Source organism: Ambystoma mexicanum, chromosome 6q (assembly GCF_040938575.1).
Source record: "Ambystoma mexicanum isolate Mex_15411 chromosome 6q, UKY_AmexF1_1, whole genome shotgun sequence".
NCBI classification, from domain to species: Eukaryota; Metazoa; Chordata; class Amphibia; order Caudata; family Ambystomatidae; genus Ambystoma; species Ambystoma mexicanum.
Window position 1 is genome coordinate 239885358 of NC_090937.1, and position 17605 is coordinate 239902962.

The following is a 17605-nucleotide window of genomic DNA, read 5'->3' on the forward strand; positions in this document are numbered from 1 at the left end:
TACGGCTGTAGAGTTGGCGTCCCAATTATTAGCTGTTGAAAACTGTCCGCTCTTAACACCAGTAGTGCATTTATGCATCTAGCCATGGTTTCCCTGGTTACTGCTTCCTTGAATGATCTCACTTCCTGCGGGAGAAGCATCATAGCAGAAGGTGGCACTGTTGGCACATTCGCCTTACACATAAACACCTTTACAGACCTCAGCCAGGGTATTTTTTGCCACAAATCCGTACTCAACATCGCTTTTATTATAGAGGAACATAACATGGCACTTTTGTTTCCCAATATTCTTAGCCATAGGATTCTTGGGCCCGCTGCCCAGTCATCCTACAGAAAGGCCATCCCCATTTCTCTGTGCACTGAGGCACAGGAAGAGGAGCCAGGAAGCCCCAAAAGCTTTTTAAAATGACGGTTTTCCCTGGTTTTCACTGGCATGCATGTCACTGGGCTTGTAATACACCCATAGAGCTGTTCCATATTGTGTGGCTGCCTTTACTTGCATGGTGTATACCTTGAGAGCCAATTCCATGTGCTAGCCCTTGCATTTAGCAGAAAAACGGGACAGACCCCCAAGTATTGGCACATTTTCAAGGACTGTCTTTTTACGTGTGCCTACCTGTTAGAGTCTCCAAAAATCTGTCCCCAAGTAATCGTACTCAGCCACCCTTGGGATGACTTCCCCCTTACAGATTATGGGGTGCATCTTGATGAGCTTTCTGCCTCCACTACAGCTCATCACTGCTGTTTTAGTGGAGTTGATTTTAAGATCCAAGCTGGTCATAAAGGAGGCATAAGCGTCTACCAATGCCTGTAGGGCCCTGGGAGTTCGGGCCATAAGCACACTGCCATTGGCATAGGCTAGGACCGAGAATGACCTACCACCCACTCTTACGTAATCAACGGCAGTATTCAGCAAAGCATGCAACAGCCCATTGATACACAAGGTAAAAAGTATGAGGGCCAAAACACACCCCTGGTGAACCCCCAGCCCAATTTCTAACCACTCAGTACACCTGCCCCCGGACAAAACCGGACATTAGCTTTGTTGTCCGAGTGGATCTCCTGCAACACTCCCAGGACATCCACAGGGCAACCCATAGACTCAAGCACAGCCCGCAATTTAGCATGATCAACTTTATTGAACGCCGTGGTTAAGCCCATGAACTCGAGGTAAACTACCTCGCCCTTGCAGAAGACAAAGTTTGATACTAAAAGATACAAATTCAGTACCTCCTCCATTTTGCCCAAACCAGGGCGAAAACCAAATTAGATGTCAGTTAGAATATACGCCTCAGAAAGCCAACACTCTATGTGGCCAAACAATACCCGACCAAAAATCTTAAAAGCAGTGTCCAAAAGAGAAATGAGATGATACGAGGAGGGTTTGGTTGTATCCCCCTTTTTAAAAATGGCAAAGATGGTTGCCGTCTTCAAAGAAGCATGAAAGGCCAAAGTCAACACCAAAGCCCATAGATCAATCTGATTCATAAAAAAGATCTGCCAGCATGGCATCCGGACCGGGTGTTCGATTGCGTGACTGGGCCCCTATAGCTTTGGCCACCTCCTCCAGTGAAAAACATAAAGATACACCCCCAGATGACTTTTCCTTTCTTGCACGACCATCATCGCACAAAGTCCCAAAGTAGGAAACCCAAACCGCTGCCCCCACATGAGTACCCTGTAGACCTTGTTTTCCCTTGCAGGGGGACCCACTTGTTACACATTCCCGGAAGCCCTTCACATCATTCGCCCTAATGGCCTTCAAGAATTATTTCCAAGCTGTCGCTTCCAGCTCCAATTTTCTTTGCTCAATCATCCTGCGATAGATGCCCAATCCAATTTCTGTCAGTCGCAGGGCGTTTTAGAGCATCTAAAAGGGCTGATTTTACCAACCCTGCTTTCCACCCCTCCCTGTTTGGGAACCACTGACAAACCCCTGTTGAGGGCCTCCAGGATAACCATAAAAAACCCACCAATTCCCTAGGGCTAATAGATGTGTCCATTATTCCCATTAAAGCACTTTGTTGGGTGGCTAATATTTGCAAATGCAGACCAGATCCTAGGATTTTCCCCCATTTAAAATCTCCTGAGCGATGCTAAATCACTGTCCATTTGGCACAGTGAGCCAGACACAGGCACCCCCCTCAACCAGACCTCTGACAGTTAAGACTAACGGGTAGTGATCGCTCTTCCCCACTCTTAATACTTCAAAACTCACAATGAGTTTCCATAGGTCCAGCATTAAACAAAAGTAATCAATAATGGAGGATCCCAAATGGTTGTTAAATGTACCTTTACCAGGGATGTCCGGTTTGATACACCTGTTCACTGATCGCAAGCCCCATTCAATGAGCCAGGCACACAATTGGGGGCCCCTGGTACAAACCCTGTTATCTTCCATTTGAGGTTCCAGATCCTTTAACATGTGTTCCTCAATGGGTTCATACAAATCTTTTGACAAGCCACAGCCCACTTTGACATTAAACCCCCACCCCCCAGATAAGTCTATTCTGGGTGTTCACTGGATCTGCCATGTACTTGTCTACAAAATCCTTTAATTTCAGCCAGACCGCCCCCTCCACCTTGTTGGGGCTATTATAGAGGTTTAGAAAATGTAACCCCCTGGCCAGAGGCTTTGACCCTCAATAGTTGTAAAAATTCCAGCTTGGTCTCGACCACCTCCACCCTACATGGTAAAGAGGCCTTAACCATTACAACCAGACCACCAGATCTCTGGCCTCTCCTATTCTTTTTAGCGGGAATGTCATAGGAGGCATAGTGTCCAGGTAGTGCAACTCCAGGTCCCATGTTTCCTGCAGTAGTATGATCTCATGGCACTTCAGGAATTCCACATTCTCATCCAAATGCATTTTACCACGAAAGCCAGCTATATTACAGGATACAATTTTAACTTCAGTGGCCGCCTCAGTTCGTTCCGTCCCCCTACCTAGACGACTCTCCTGAGCCCCCCTAATGGTAGGCACTGGGCTACCCCCTGTCAATCCTGGTTGTCCAATGACGATAAAGGCTCAATTCTATTTTGAGCTGCAAGGCTCAAGTTGGATTCAGCCCGCCCTTGTTCATGGCTGTTTCCCCTCACAGTTACCCATGTAGGCACACATGCCGCAATCGGGATGGCCGAAACAGCTCCACCACACCAGCTCGAATCTCCCATTGTATACCTTTCCATACGGTCCACTGGTGGGGCTGCCCCCAACCTCCCTTGGGATTAAAAATAGTCCAAGCCCACCAATCTACTATGCAATTTCGAGCCATTGGCCCTCAAACTCCTAGTTAGGTTTGAGGTCACCATATGACTAGCTAACGTAGGGTTGAAGAATGAAACCACAATGCAATCACCCTCAACAGACTTCCTAGTGGGGCCTACCCATCCTGCTCTTCTGGCCATTACGACTGATTTACTGTCTATACTCGGGCCCATCGAATTGGAATGTATCCAGTGTGTGGCCTTATTCATCAAAGATGAAGTTTTTTCTAAGGCACCCCTGGGTAAGCCCTGGGCCCCAATTATTACACCAACTAAGGGGGCCACCATTGTGGGGAGATTTCGTACTACACTTGCCACGCTTGACCGGCCATTATCGATTGTTTTGGGCAAGGCGAACGGAAGAGGGTTTGTCCCTTCTTTTGGCATCCCTAGTCCGGTGCAGCTTATCGGGGCACCAGTCGATATAGGCAATTTGGGAATGCCACCTACAACTACACCCTCCCTTGCCTCCTGCCCCACCTGGCTACTTTCCCCAGTAGGAGTTTGCACTGTGCTGGGCCTTCTCCCTGCACAATTCTGGTTAATGGCATCCACTTTAATTTTCAAAACTCAGATTGAGTCATCCAGTGAGTGTTCATGACCCCTTTTTTGAATGTTTGAAGCATGGCATGTGTAGCCTCTATTTTGGCTAGCCATTGTGCATCCAGTGGGGGACCCCCAGTTGTAGGCCCCCTATTTACGGCCAAAAGTTGGAATAATGGTTTCAGTTTACTATCTAGTAGAGCTCCAGCCATGTCTTATCATTATCCTTTGTGGATGAGGCTATTGAATCATCCTCTGATGGTTGAGTCGGACCCTGATCATCCAAGGCGTCCCCCACGTCTCTAAGAAGGGGCTGATGTGGTTGCAATTTCCCCTACAATGCCAGCTAGTTCCATGTCCTGGTCAGGTGGCGGTTCCCCAAGGGTCTTTTGTGAACCTATGTTAGACGGGGTACTAGGATCTGAAACCCCTCTCCCAGACCCCCATTCTCTATTACATTAATGCCCCTATTGAAGAGGCAGCTTCCGAGATTGCCTTTTCAGTTACTTGAATCCTGTCTGCCAGGTTCCCCGCCATTCTCTTTAAATAGGAATCCAGTGAGAGTTGGCTCACAGATCCCCTAGGCTTGGGGACCCTGGCTACAAACTTGCTAATAACCTTGGGGGCTCTTGTTTTCTTTTTCTTTTGCGCTAGTAGCCATGGGACCCTCCTGCCTTAGTTTTCTTTTTACCATTCTCAATCCCTGTTTCAGGTTCAACCACAGAGGAGCCTGCAAGAATTTCGCTAGTGCCACCGTGTGGGATTACCAGGAAGCAGGGAAGAATATGTAGTGGGTCTAAAAATAATGTAGGAGCTGCACAATTTAAAATACAATGCACAAAATACCAAAATACCAAAATAAAAAATCCTTCTAGGGTAACATTACTAAGAGCATAACAGTTTTAAAATTCATAAAAATTCATCATTAAACTCATTGAACTCCACATACAGGAAAAAAGAGTGAGCACCAATGTTACAAAGTAAGACTGTTCATATGCAATGTAAAGAGTAAACTAGTATAAAGGAGCCCGCAAAAAGCAGCAAGCCAAAGTGCGAAATGCAGGGTGCAAAGGTACAATGTGGAAAGGCTCAAACAGGGCGCCAAAAAAGCGCGGAGGGCAAAACAGCCACTGCTATCAGTCTCGAAAACACCCTGCCTGAAACTCAGAGAAAATGTTTCCCAAAGGCAGGGGGGTGGGGGAACCCTTGCAGTGTGTAGAGATATCGCGAGAGCCCCACTCTTGCGAGATCTCGCGGCCGCACCAAGACCAGCCCCGCGCATGCCGCACGCATTACGGGAGCGGCAGAGGGTGCATCAGGACGCGTCCGGACGGCTCCTCCGAGATTTGGGCTTGGGGCCTGCACCACAAGGCACCCAAGCCCCCCAGCCCTGCAGCTGGTAACAGGCACGTTGCCTGGTTGTTTTGGCACGTTTATGTGCATATGTTTGCAGCAGATGTCGCCCAGTTAATAAAGGACATCAAGCTAACCGACAGTCTCCTGTCATCTTTATAAGAATTTACTACATAAATTGGCGACGAGGATCACCACTACAACCCACGTGAGAACATGCAAGGAGCGACGCCACCACCGCCCTTCCTGCAAACTCCAGGTAGACCTGCCATCCCGTGGCCGCAATGGCAACCCTTATTCACGAAGTATGTGGAAGCACTGGGAGGGGCAGGATTTTCAGCGGCACGGCGCAGGGCTATGTTACTTAACGCCCTGGGAGTGGAAGGGCAGAGGGTGTTTGAAAGTCTCACCCCGATTCCAGTGGCGGGTGACAACAATGATGTCTTTAAGGAGGCAGTAAGGAGAATCGTAAAGAGATTTGCCAGCAAAGAAAACACGGTGTTGCACAGAATACGTTTTACAGCCGCAAACAAGAAATCTCAGAACCCGTTGACGATTATGTCACCAAGCTGCGGGAACTGGCGGCGCTGTGCAGTTTTGGCAACAATGCTGAGAGCCTCATCTGCGATATGTTGGTAGTCCACACAAACAGCAGGAAAGTTCAAGATAAATTCATAGTGGAGAAAGAGTTACAGCTAGAGAAAGCGATTGAAATTGCCAGAGCAGTCGAAGAAACTGCGGGAAGACGAAGAGAACTCACAGGAGCTCAGAGTTCCACCGAAATTCAAGCGGTTGCATTTCACTCGAGAAAGGAAAGACAGGCGCCAGACCCGAGAGAGGGGAGAGGGGGCAAGAAAGAACCCCTAAAATGCCATAGGTGCACCAGCACGAAACACCTGGCGTTCGACAGGGAGTGCCCTGCCAGAGATAAAGAGTGCTCCATCTGCAAACGCATTGGCCATTTTTCGATTGTGTGTTGATGGAGGAACAAGAAAGTTACCAGCGTAAACACAGATCGCAACATCGAGAGAGAATCGTCCTCAGAAGAGGAGGGGAGACCCACCGTCATTATGGTAAACAGCACAAGGGCGAGAAGAGAAAAGCCCCATTGTATAATCAAAATCGACGGCCTAGAAACAAAAGTCATGGCGGTCTCCGGGTCGGACCTCACCATCATACCCCTATGAACCTACAAAGAAATGGTGGGAAAAGAAAAGGTCCAAGTTCTCACTACACGACACAAAACCCACAGTTTTCGGTGGGGCGTCAGTCGAACTACTGGGATATATCAATGGAAAAGTGGAGTTTAAGGGAAGAGAAACCATCACCAGAGTCTACTTCAGTCATGAAGGCCCAGCAGTGCTGGGATGGGACGACCAAGACAAGCTGAAAATCAAACTGGACCCCAGCACAGAAGACCAGGTACTGTCTGTCGGCGCGAGGAGCGGGCCCATTGACAAGAGTGACTATCCAAAACTTTTCTCGGAGGAGCCGGGACACATCAAGGGCTTTGTCCATAAAATAATGCTCAAGAAGAGTGCCGTCCCAGTCAAGCATCGAGTGAGGCCAGTACCAGCAACCGCAAGAGACACGCTCAGGAATCAATTGGACAAAATGAGAGAGGAGGGAGTCATTGAAGAAATTGAAGCGTCAGAATGGCTGAGCCCGGTCGTACGCATAAAGAAGCCCAACTCACAAGAGCTGAGAGTGTGCATTGACCTTCGCAGTTTAAACTTAGAAGTCATCACCGACAACTACCCACTACCGAGCACAAACAAACTCATTCTGTTGATGAAAGAAGCCAGAATATTCTCAAAATTGGATATGAGAAACGCATACCACCAAATACAATTGCACGAAGAGTCGAAACCTCTCACCGCATTCATCACGCCGTTTGGCACCTATCAGTTCACCAAGATGCCATTTGGCTTATCGTCAGCGGCATCAGCTTTCCAACGCATGATGGACGTCCTGCTACGGAAGGTCAGAAATGTTGCCTATTTTCAGGATGACATCCTCGTGTACGCAGGGGATGAACAGACACACGATGCCACACTGAGAACTGTCCTGACCAAGCTGCAAGAAGCAGGTGTGAGACTACGCCATGAAAAATGCGTATTCAAAGCGAAAGAAGTCGAGTACTTGGGGTACAAAATCTCAGAAAAAGGGATTAGTCCCAAACAAAACTTGATGCATGCCATAATTAAAGCACTGGAACCCACCAGCAAAGATGAAGTAAGATCATTTCTCGGACTGGCGGAGTATTACGCCAAATTTATCCCCAAGTTCTCAGAAACCTCGGCACCACTCCGTGACCTCCTCAAAAAAGGTTCGGAATTCTTGTGGCAAGAACTCCAAAAGAAGGCGGTCGAAAGTATAAAACGGCACATCATGGAAGCGCCGTGTTTACAGCCATTTAACCCAGAGTGGGAGACAGTCATCACCACGGATGCCAGTGCGTATGGACTAGGAGCCGTTCTAACGCAGAAGAAAGGAGACACGGAACATGTGGTAGCCTTTGCCTCCAAGGCTTTGTCCTCGGCGGAACAGAACTACTCCACCATAGAAAAGGAAATGTTGGCATGTGCATGGGCGGTAGAACATTTCAGAACATATGTGTGGGGCACGAAATTCAAATTGGTGACAGACCATAAACCCCTCATCCACATGCTCAGCCCGGGAGGCACAAAAGTGTCTACACCCAGATTGGCACGCATTGCAGCAAAACTGCAGGAGTACACGTTTGAAGTGCAGCACATCTCAGGATGGAAGAACTCGCAGGCAGACTGCATGTCGAGACTGCCAGAGGGCAAAGACAAGGCCACCACGTTTCTACAAGGGGAGTGCATCGTGGCATCCATCACTGATATAAAAGCACATGATTACCTGGAACTCAGTGAAAAACACTGGTTGGAAGAAGACGGAAAAGACCCGACCATGGCAAAAATCCGAGACTGGATCAAGGAAGGGTGGCCCGATGAAAAAGCAATGCCAGAAGGCATGAGACCCTATTGGAAGGTGGCCGAGGAGATATCTGAAACGGACGGAATAATAATGAAAACGGACCAGATAATCCCACTCGTAGGCATGAGGAGAACCATTCTCTGCAGAGCCCATGCGGGTCACCTGGGAAACACGATGACCCGTCGCAGAGTCAGAGAGGCCTACTGGTGGCCTTCCATGGACCAAGAGATTCGCACCATGATAGAGCGGTGTCATGAGTGCCTCAATAGCGACAAAAGATTAAAAGTCAGACAGGCACCTCTAATTCCCACAGAAGTACCAGAAGCGGTGTCGTCAAAAGTGGGCATAGACTTTATAGGACCCCTGGAGGCGATGGCGCCAGAACATCGGTACGGCATAGTGCTGGTAGATTACCTATCCAAGTGGGTTGAGGCGGAGTTCGTCCCGAACATCACCACCGCGACAGTAATCGAAGTCCTCACTGAAATGTTTCAAAGGGAAGGCCTCCCCAAGGAGGTAGTGACGGACAATGGGGTACAACTTATATCACGGGACATGGAACAATTCCTGAGAAAGCACCATATAGGCCAAAAGAAAGCGGCTTTGTATCATCCCCAAGCCAATGGGCTCGTAGAGAGGGCCAACAGGTTCATTAAAGGGGCCATCCAACTAGCCACAGCCTCTGGAATGGACCCACTGAAAACAACCAAGGAGGCCATAGCGGCCCACAGGCTCACACCCAACGGGATCACGCAAATATCCCTGTTTCGAATGTTGAGAGGGAGGAGTGCAGCCTCCACGCTCCTACCCCCATGGCTGTCCAAAGTAAGAGAGGATGAAGCAGTTGACATGTCAGAGGTGGTGTGGAGAATTGAAAACAGCAAGGCACGCATGAAAACATGGAGTGACCGAAGAAGAAGAACCAAGAAAGCATCAGACATGGGAAGGGGAGATTGGGTCAAAATAAGACTACCAAAAAAAGATCAAATCACAGGCTCGCATTTCAGCAGACCCATCAAAGTGAGTCACAGGGGAACCAACCATGTTCGCACCAAAGATGGGCGCACGTGGAATCTGGAAAGAGTAGCCCTTTATCAGAAGAGACAAGAAAGAGCGAGGACCCCGGAGAGATCACATGCGGAAGGAGGATTAGACTATGAGCGAAGGGAAGAACGCGAGCCAGAGAGGGACGACAGAGAGAGGGAAGAAACAGAGATGGAACCGGAAACACCTAGGTCTGAACCAGAACAGGAGCAGACGGAAGTCCGCACCGGAGAAGGTGGCCGACCCAGTAGAGAGCACAGAAGACCGGTGAGATACAAAGACTATGTCTCGCAATGAACTTCCTTTGCATTACCCAAGGGAGGTGTGTAGAGATATTGCGAGAGTCCCACTCTCGCGAGATCTCGCGGCCGCACCAAGACCGTTACGGGAGCGGCAGAGGGCGCATCAGGACGCGTCCGGACGGCTCCTCCGAGATTTGGGCTTGGGGCCTGCACCACAAGGCACCCCAGCCCCCCAGCCCTGCAGCTGGTAACAGGCACGTTGCCTGGTTGTTTTGGCACGTTTATGTGCATATGTTTGCAGCAGATGTCGCCCAGTTAATAAAGGACATCAAGCTAACCGACAGTCTCCTGTCATCTTTATAAGAATTTACTACACAGTCCCCTAACAGTAAAGGACTGAAGCAAGTAGCAGGTGTCAATCTACACTGTTACACTTAAACAATGCCTGGCAAAAGTGACAAAAATGGGAAACGATTTCAACAAGGGAGAGAAACTTTGCAGCCCCCGTCCGTTGCAATAGATTCAACTATCAGATTGTGGACAGGAAGCCATTGGCCAAATGTCAGATAAATTGGATACCTTGGACACAGTTAATAACCAGCGAGCAGTAGCAGTACCCGGGAGGAGTCGGTTATAACTGAGAGTCTCAGAGTCTCCAAGGGTCTAAAGCAAAGTCAGGACAAAAGTAACGTTGTCATCAACATTTAAAACTCTGATGCAGTGGGCCTCCTACAGCGTGCTCACGGGCTCTCTATATACTAGCCGGGGCGGGGCACGCCCGGCAGCTTAAGGAGCTGCCTCAGTCTGACTCTCCCCACCCACCCTCTCTGCACTCTCACTCGAGACTCTCACTGTTCACCTGTTATGTGGTGCAGCTTTCCCAGCTCCTGGTGCGAATTCCAACTAATTCCAACAGCGAGTCGCAGGACCCACACTCCTCCACCTGGAACATACAGAGCATAAAGGACACCAAGGACTCTCCGGGACACAGCTCTCTCTACTCCACATTGATCCTCTTAACGTGGATAGCTCCTCCTCCTGCCAACAGTACGCTCACAGCCACTGTAAAGAGACTGCTCCAAACAAAGTGGCAAGGTCACCAAGGACTCTGCGGGACTCCGCTTGCTGTACTCCACCTTGATCCTTTTACTGTGGAAAGCTCCTCCTCCTGCTAACAGCCCGCTCACAGCCACTGTAAACAGACTGCTCCAAACAAAGTGTCAAGGACCCTGCAGGACTATGTTGGTGCCTGCCAGCAGGTTTACATTAGTTGCTATATCATGTGCTTGAAAAACCTTTAATTGAAATTCATACATTTTTGCTTGAGGCCTCCCAGTGGGCCGCCTGTATATCCCAACATTGCAAAGTATATCTTGTTTTTGACGAAACCGTCAGATTTAAAATTAGTTTGGTGACATTCCGCCTTTATAACTTAACAGAGATTTAGCTTTTTGTCCTCTAGTTTTTAATTTTAGGATTGCATAGGACTGGCACATTTTAGGCTTCAAATGTGTACCGATATGACATAAATGTCAAAACTGGACTAACTAACTCTTGTGAAAGTCCCAGTGAAAGTCCCAGCCATTGAAAGCATGCGCTCTGTTGCTAAACCCTTGCAGGACAAGGCCACGGGGTTCAGTGACGCAGGTGCGCAGGAGACATTGCCCAATTATACTCAGCATGCTTCTCTATGTACACACTTCTGTGCCTATAAGAACCGAGGTTCGGACCCTCTGCGGCAAAGCCCTTTCAGGACAAGGCCACTGTGTTGAGTGCTGCAGGTGCATGGGAGATGCTGCCCGATTATACGTAGCATGCTTTCGCTACATCCCTGTTCCGTGCCTGTAAGAACCGAGGTTGAAAACTTCTGTGGAAAAGCCTTTGCAGGACAAGGGCACTGTGTTGAGCGACACAGGTGTTTAGCTGCGATGGGGTAGCATTGCACATTGTGAGTGCGGATTACCTCACCCTCCTGTCTGCATCTGCAAGGTAAGATGGTGCGGGGAGAGTTAGCTTTGCTACCCTTCACGCAAGCACCTGTCCTTGTGCACCTTCTCCCTCTTCCATATGCGTTGCTCCCCCTGCAACCAATCCTTGCACCCCCATCCCCATGTGCTCACGTCTCCCTTTCTTACATGTGCTCCCTCACAACTTACGCCACGTACGCTCCCCTGAACTTCAGGCTGCGTGCGATCCCTCGCAATTTAGCCGTCTGCTCTCCCCCGCTTCTCTAGCCTCGTGCGCTCCCTTGCGTCATTAGTCCCCATATCCTGTTCACCTGAGTGCGCTTGCCCGCAACCTGGCCCGCATGCACTCCCTTGCTTCTCTAGCCACGTGCCCACCCTTGCATCGTAGGTCCCTTCATCCTGTTCCGTCCCCTCCTCCCTGCGTTCCCTTCCTTCCTCTTGCCTCTTGGCTCTTCCCTTCTGCAATCTTTTGTGTGCTATTTTTTGACACTGTGGTGTGCTCCACGTTTTTGGCATTGCATTGCATTGCCTGCATTCTTTCTTCTATGTTCCTGTTGCGTTCTGTGCCTTGTTGATGGTATTGACTTTGTGTTGTTCTCCACTTGATATATTGATGTTCTCCACGGTTTGTGGCATTGTGTTTTGCTTTTGGTTCTGTATTGCCTCTGCATTCTTTCCATCTAGGTTCCCTGTATTACTCTGTGCTTTGCTCCTGGTTCTGTATTGCATCTGCATTCTTTACTACTAGGTTTCCTGTTGTGCTCTGTGCTTTGCGGTTGGTCCTGTATTGCATCTGATTTGTAGGTCTGTTGTTCTTGTTCTTTGTGTGCTCCCCTCCCTTTTGTGTCCTTCCCTTTGCCTCTCTCCTGTCTTACCCCCTTGCGCAATCCCCTACTGCTCCCCTGCTTGGGTTCCCCTCTACCTCCCCCCACCTTTCCTCCCTGCACCCTCTATGGTGCTCTATGTGTCACCTATCGTCTCCAACTGCTTTTCTATCAGAGCGCTGATCTTAACGAAACTGGACTACTGTAACATCCTTCTTCTAGGAACATCCAAAACTAATATCAATAAGTTACAATTACTGCAGAAAAAAGCCCTCAGAGCAGCTTTAGGTATAAAGAAATCGGAACACATAACCAACATCAGGCGAGAAAATCACGGGCTGCCAATTGAAGCCAGAATCATTTTCAAAACACTTAATGTCGTTCATAAATGCATCGTAAATAAAGCGCCAAGCTACCTCAACAATACCATTAAGAAAAAAACTTCCTGCAGGACTCTTAGATCCAATAAACTGGCTCTCTTGGAAGTACCGCAATTTAGGTACAAGAGAGCAAGAGGAAGTAGCTTCAAAGTCCTAGCCCCCACTCATTGGAATGCCTTACCACTTAGCGTCAACAATGAGGACACACTAATAGGATTCAAAAAAGCGCTGAAAACATGGTTATTCAACAAATACTAAACTCAGCTACTCCCTATCAGCCATAGCACCAGAACGCCCTGATTTACCTGACTCACCTAACTGCATTACCAAATGCCAATACTTTGGCCTACTTGCATGTCCAGTAGCCCCCCAGGCTTGCTACAAGAATTTTAAAAAGTACTGCTACTCACTGTTTGACGTATTGTAACACTGTATAAGATATGCAATAAGATTCATTGTAACATTGTATAAGACATGTGAAAGGATTCCAATTTCGCCGTGATACCCCACGGGTCTGGGCGAGTAACAAATGTAATAAATAAATAAATAAATAAATATCCTATCCCTCTCACTAAGTCTGGCAGGAAGAAGCTCAAAAGGGACACACTGGTCTCCAGCCCAGGCCTCCCTATTGCTGATACCTACACCAGTGCTTCCTCCAAACAGACTCTTACTGAAATACTCTTTGTCGTTCCCTCTCCAGGCCTATGGACCCCCACATGGTCTATGTTCTCTCTCCTTTTTCCTCTTTAATGGTGGCACCCGGTGGTAGGCCCTCCTGGCCCCCTTTCACTGCTCTAAGACTATCATTAATGTCTACTGAAATGGCATGTATTGGTCCAGGGCCCTCGGGCCAATCTCCTCCTTTTTGATAGATGCTTCCCACACCTCATCAGCTTCCTTTCCTCTCCTGCTATCCCTTCTTACACCTCTCTGGATCTTCTGCCGCCTCCTTCCTCAGCCACCTCTTCGGCACCCCCTTCTGCTTCTCTTCCCAGCCTGTTGCCTCCCTCCTTTGCCACCCCTATGGCACTCTCTTCTTCCTCTCTGACTACCCGGCCTTCTCTTCCTTCCTCCTCTGCCCATCTCCGGGCACCTCCAGCATCTATGCAGGGCATACCTATGGCCTGTACCCCTCCCTGGAAGTCCTTAAAATGTTGCAAACTGCTCCACGTCACTACTCTCAAATCTCATTCAGCTGTCAAACATTCCTCTGACATCTGCCGTCTCCTGGAAGAGCTTGATATGGATGTACTCCGTCTCACCAAGACTTGGTTCACAGGCAGCTCTGTCATGAGTTTTGACACTCTTTTTCCCGATTGCTACAAGATCTATTCCAAACCCAGAACCAACCATCCCGGTGGGGGTGTAGCCGTGATTTTCCCAAAGTGGATCCCTGCTTCTAGCATTCCAATGTAGGACTACTCCTCCTTTGAATGCCTGGTCTGCAGGCTCTCTATCTCTCCGGGCCTCTCTCTCACTGTGGCCACTATCTACAGGCCACCTGGCCAGGTCGCCCTCTTTCTCTCTGAGTGGGTTGATCTCTCCTCCTTCCTTGCCTCTACCTCTCACCTTCACCTCCTTGGAGACCTGAACATCCACCTGGATGCTACCAGCCCATCTTCTTGACTCTTTCGCAACATCTGCGATCCTCTGCGCTCCACTATCTCTCTATTATTCCCTCTTGCCTGACTGACTCTGCAGGGCACACCCTGGATGTTCTGATCCCCTCAGACCTCCCATTCTCTAACCCTCTCATCAATCCTCTCTCTTGGAATGATCACTTTCTCCTTTACTCCCAACTCTCTCTCTCCAGCCCTCAGGTCAAGCCGACTCCAGCACTGCCACCTACCTTCTCGGTCATCTGACTCATGAAGCGTGTGTCAGTTGAGGCTTTTGTTGCTACTTTCTCTCCTACTACGGCACCATTGGCTGACCCACACCCTGAAACAGCCCTCTCTACCCTTCATCTCTCGATCTCTAACACTCTGGTTGTCCTTGCCTCTGTCATAAGGATCTGCTTGAAGCACAAATCCAAGTGGTACGATTCCGACCTCGCCACCCTTAAAAGCAAGTGTAGGGTGGCTGAGAGGAAGTGGAGGGCATCAAGTGCACCCCCTGCCAAACTGGCCTGCTGCCTGCTCCAAAGGCAGTGCAGACTCTCTGTCCTCTCTAAGAAGAGAGCCTACATCGAAGCACGGGGCTCAGCAGAATCTAACAACTCGGCCAAACTTTTCTAAATCTGCAATCAGTCTACAGTCTCTACCTCTCCTGTTCCCTCCAAGGCCCTCTGCATGGCCTTGGCTTATCATTTCAACACTAAAACTCAGGACATCCAGTCCACCCTCTCTTCCTCTACCTCCTCTTCCTCCTCCACAAACACAACTGGCCTGTCTGAGGCCGTTTCTCCTACTCCTCCTTTGTCCTCCTTTCCCCTGTTCACCCCTGATGATGTTTCTAGACAATTCCAATCTACGGAAGTCTCGCGAAAGCAGGTGCTCCTCTGCTCTTCCAGAAATATCAAGGAGCACATTGACACCCTTGCTCAAGCTTTGGCCGATTTCTGCAATCACACCTTTTCCACTGGAACTTTCCCCTGCCCCTTAAGCCCTCCCTTGTGATCCTTCTTCTCCGGCTAACAATTGCCCGATCTCCATCTCTCCTTTCCTGGGCAAACTCTTGGGAAAGCTGACCATCTCACAGCTTAATCTGCATACTCATCATCATCATCATTAAAGTTTATTCGTAAACAAATTATCCATAAACCATTAACAGAATAAAAAATACATACATTACAAAAGTCAATTCAACGTATTAAAAAATATCTAGAGTATACATTTACAAACCATACATACAGATTTAAAATGTGCATTTGTGTAAATCAGGTAATATCCACAGAGCATAAAGAATAATTCTTCCAACAGAACATGAGTAATTCATGCCAAACAATTCATTACGATTAAAATTTCAGAGCTCAATCAAATTCTGTGCCACGGTTTTGGATCTCTGATACCAGGCCCGTCTCAAATAATCCACCATACCCCAGGCCACTGGAATCGTAGCTGCCGACAGCAAATAACATAAGGCAGGCTTAGCCTGAAACATGCAGGTCGATCTGAGTAGTGGCAAAAGTGTTCTCCGTCTTAAGTCTATGTAATGTGAGCAGAACAATACAAAGTGTAGGAGATCCTCCGCCGGCCACGGACAAAAGGGGCAAGCTGTAGGTTGCACATTATCTGTCCAGCTTTTAGTTTGTGCCCCTAAGCATAAGCAATCAAACCGTGCTCCAGTTAAAGCCCAGCGGTCTACAGGATTATCACTATGGAGTAGATGTGGCTGAATAGCATCTGTTGTTGCATACACAATATGCCTTCTGTTTGCAGCAATGTGTAAGGCAGAAGACTCCCTATTTGCCACCAAAATGGTTTTGAACAGTTGCTTTTGTGCCCTGACCATACATGGGGTCAAAATATTTGGTGGGCAGACTAGGTTGGCGCCGTTTAACTGTCTGATGCATTTCTGAATATACCTAAGCCATGGGATTTTCTTTACTGCTGAGCTGCTTAGGAGGGCTCTTAAAATCTTATGTGAGAGAATTGATTTCTGATTTGCCCATAATGCCAATCTGCATACTGAATCTGTTGGTTGTCTCCATGACCACCAATCTGGCTTCAGAGCTGCAGGAAGCACGGAAACTGCTCTCCTGAACACCTGTGAAAACCTGCTCTCCAATCTTGACTCTAATCTCCCTTCTGTCCTCATTCTCCTCTGTCTATCCTCTGCTTTTGACATGGTCAACCATGCCATCCTGCTCAATTGCCTCTGTGCCAACCTGGGTATCACTGATAAGGCCCTGGCCTGGTTGACCTCCTTTCTCACTGACTGACCCTCTCAGGTCCAACTAGGATCTTTCCTCCCTTCTATCACTCTCTCTACTCGTGATGTTCCCCTGGGTTCTAACCTCTCTTCTCTGGCTTTTCAACCACTACCTGGCACCTCTTGCCCACGCATCGCTACTTTCTGCTCCAATTTTCAGTGTTATGCGTATGACACCTAGCTCTCTTTCAGGCTCCCCTCAGCCACCTCTGCTCTTTCTTTCATACCAGACTGTCTGGCCACAATTCAGGAATGATGTGCTGGCCGCAATTCAGAAATGGTGTGGTGCCAATGATCTCTGCCTTAATGCCAGTAAGACTGAAATCCTCCACATTGGGGCACCTGCTCCCTCCTTTCATCTCTCTCTAGCCACCCACTGTGGCCCCTCTACCTGCTCCTTCCTGCCAGGCTAAGAACCTTGGTGTCATCTTCGACTCCACCCTCTCATTCTCTCCTCACATCTCTGATTTCTGTAAGAAGTCGAACTATTAGCTGCACCTCCTCAGAGGTATTCTTCCTTTTCTCACTTTCCCCAGAATCTCACTGTCTCCAGAGCTGTGGTCCTCTCTAGGCTGGACTACTGCAACAGCCTCTTTCTAAATCTGCCTGCCTCTACTCTTTGACCTTTACAACTTATCTAGAACAGGGCCGCAAGGTTTGTTCTTGGCCTCAAGCTCAGGGATCATATCTCTCCAGCTCTGAAATCTCTTGACTGGCTCCCGTGGCTGTAAGGATCAAGTTCAAGACCCTCTGCATAATCCACATGACTTTGTGGGGGATGGGACCCAACTTTCTCTTCCAAACACTTGTGTACAGGCACGTTATAAATGCCATATCATATCATATCATATCATATCATATCATGATGCCTGGTCCCGTGTGGCAAAAGAGGCCTTTTCCTTCAAATTCTGCCCTTAATCGGACCAACAAGGTCATGCCAGATCTAAAACAGAAATCAACCTTGTTGATTCCTGAGCCAAGTGGAATCTCTGATCAGCACTGTTGCCATGCCTGTTTGGAGTGTGTCTGGAAAATGCTTGCCTCCATAGAAGCTTTAAGGACCTGAAGGAGTGAGTATCTAGAGGCACTAGTCTGGGTTGAGCTTTAGGCTTTAGCTGTTGCTCAGAAGCTAAGCCTACAATAAT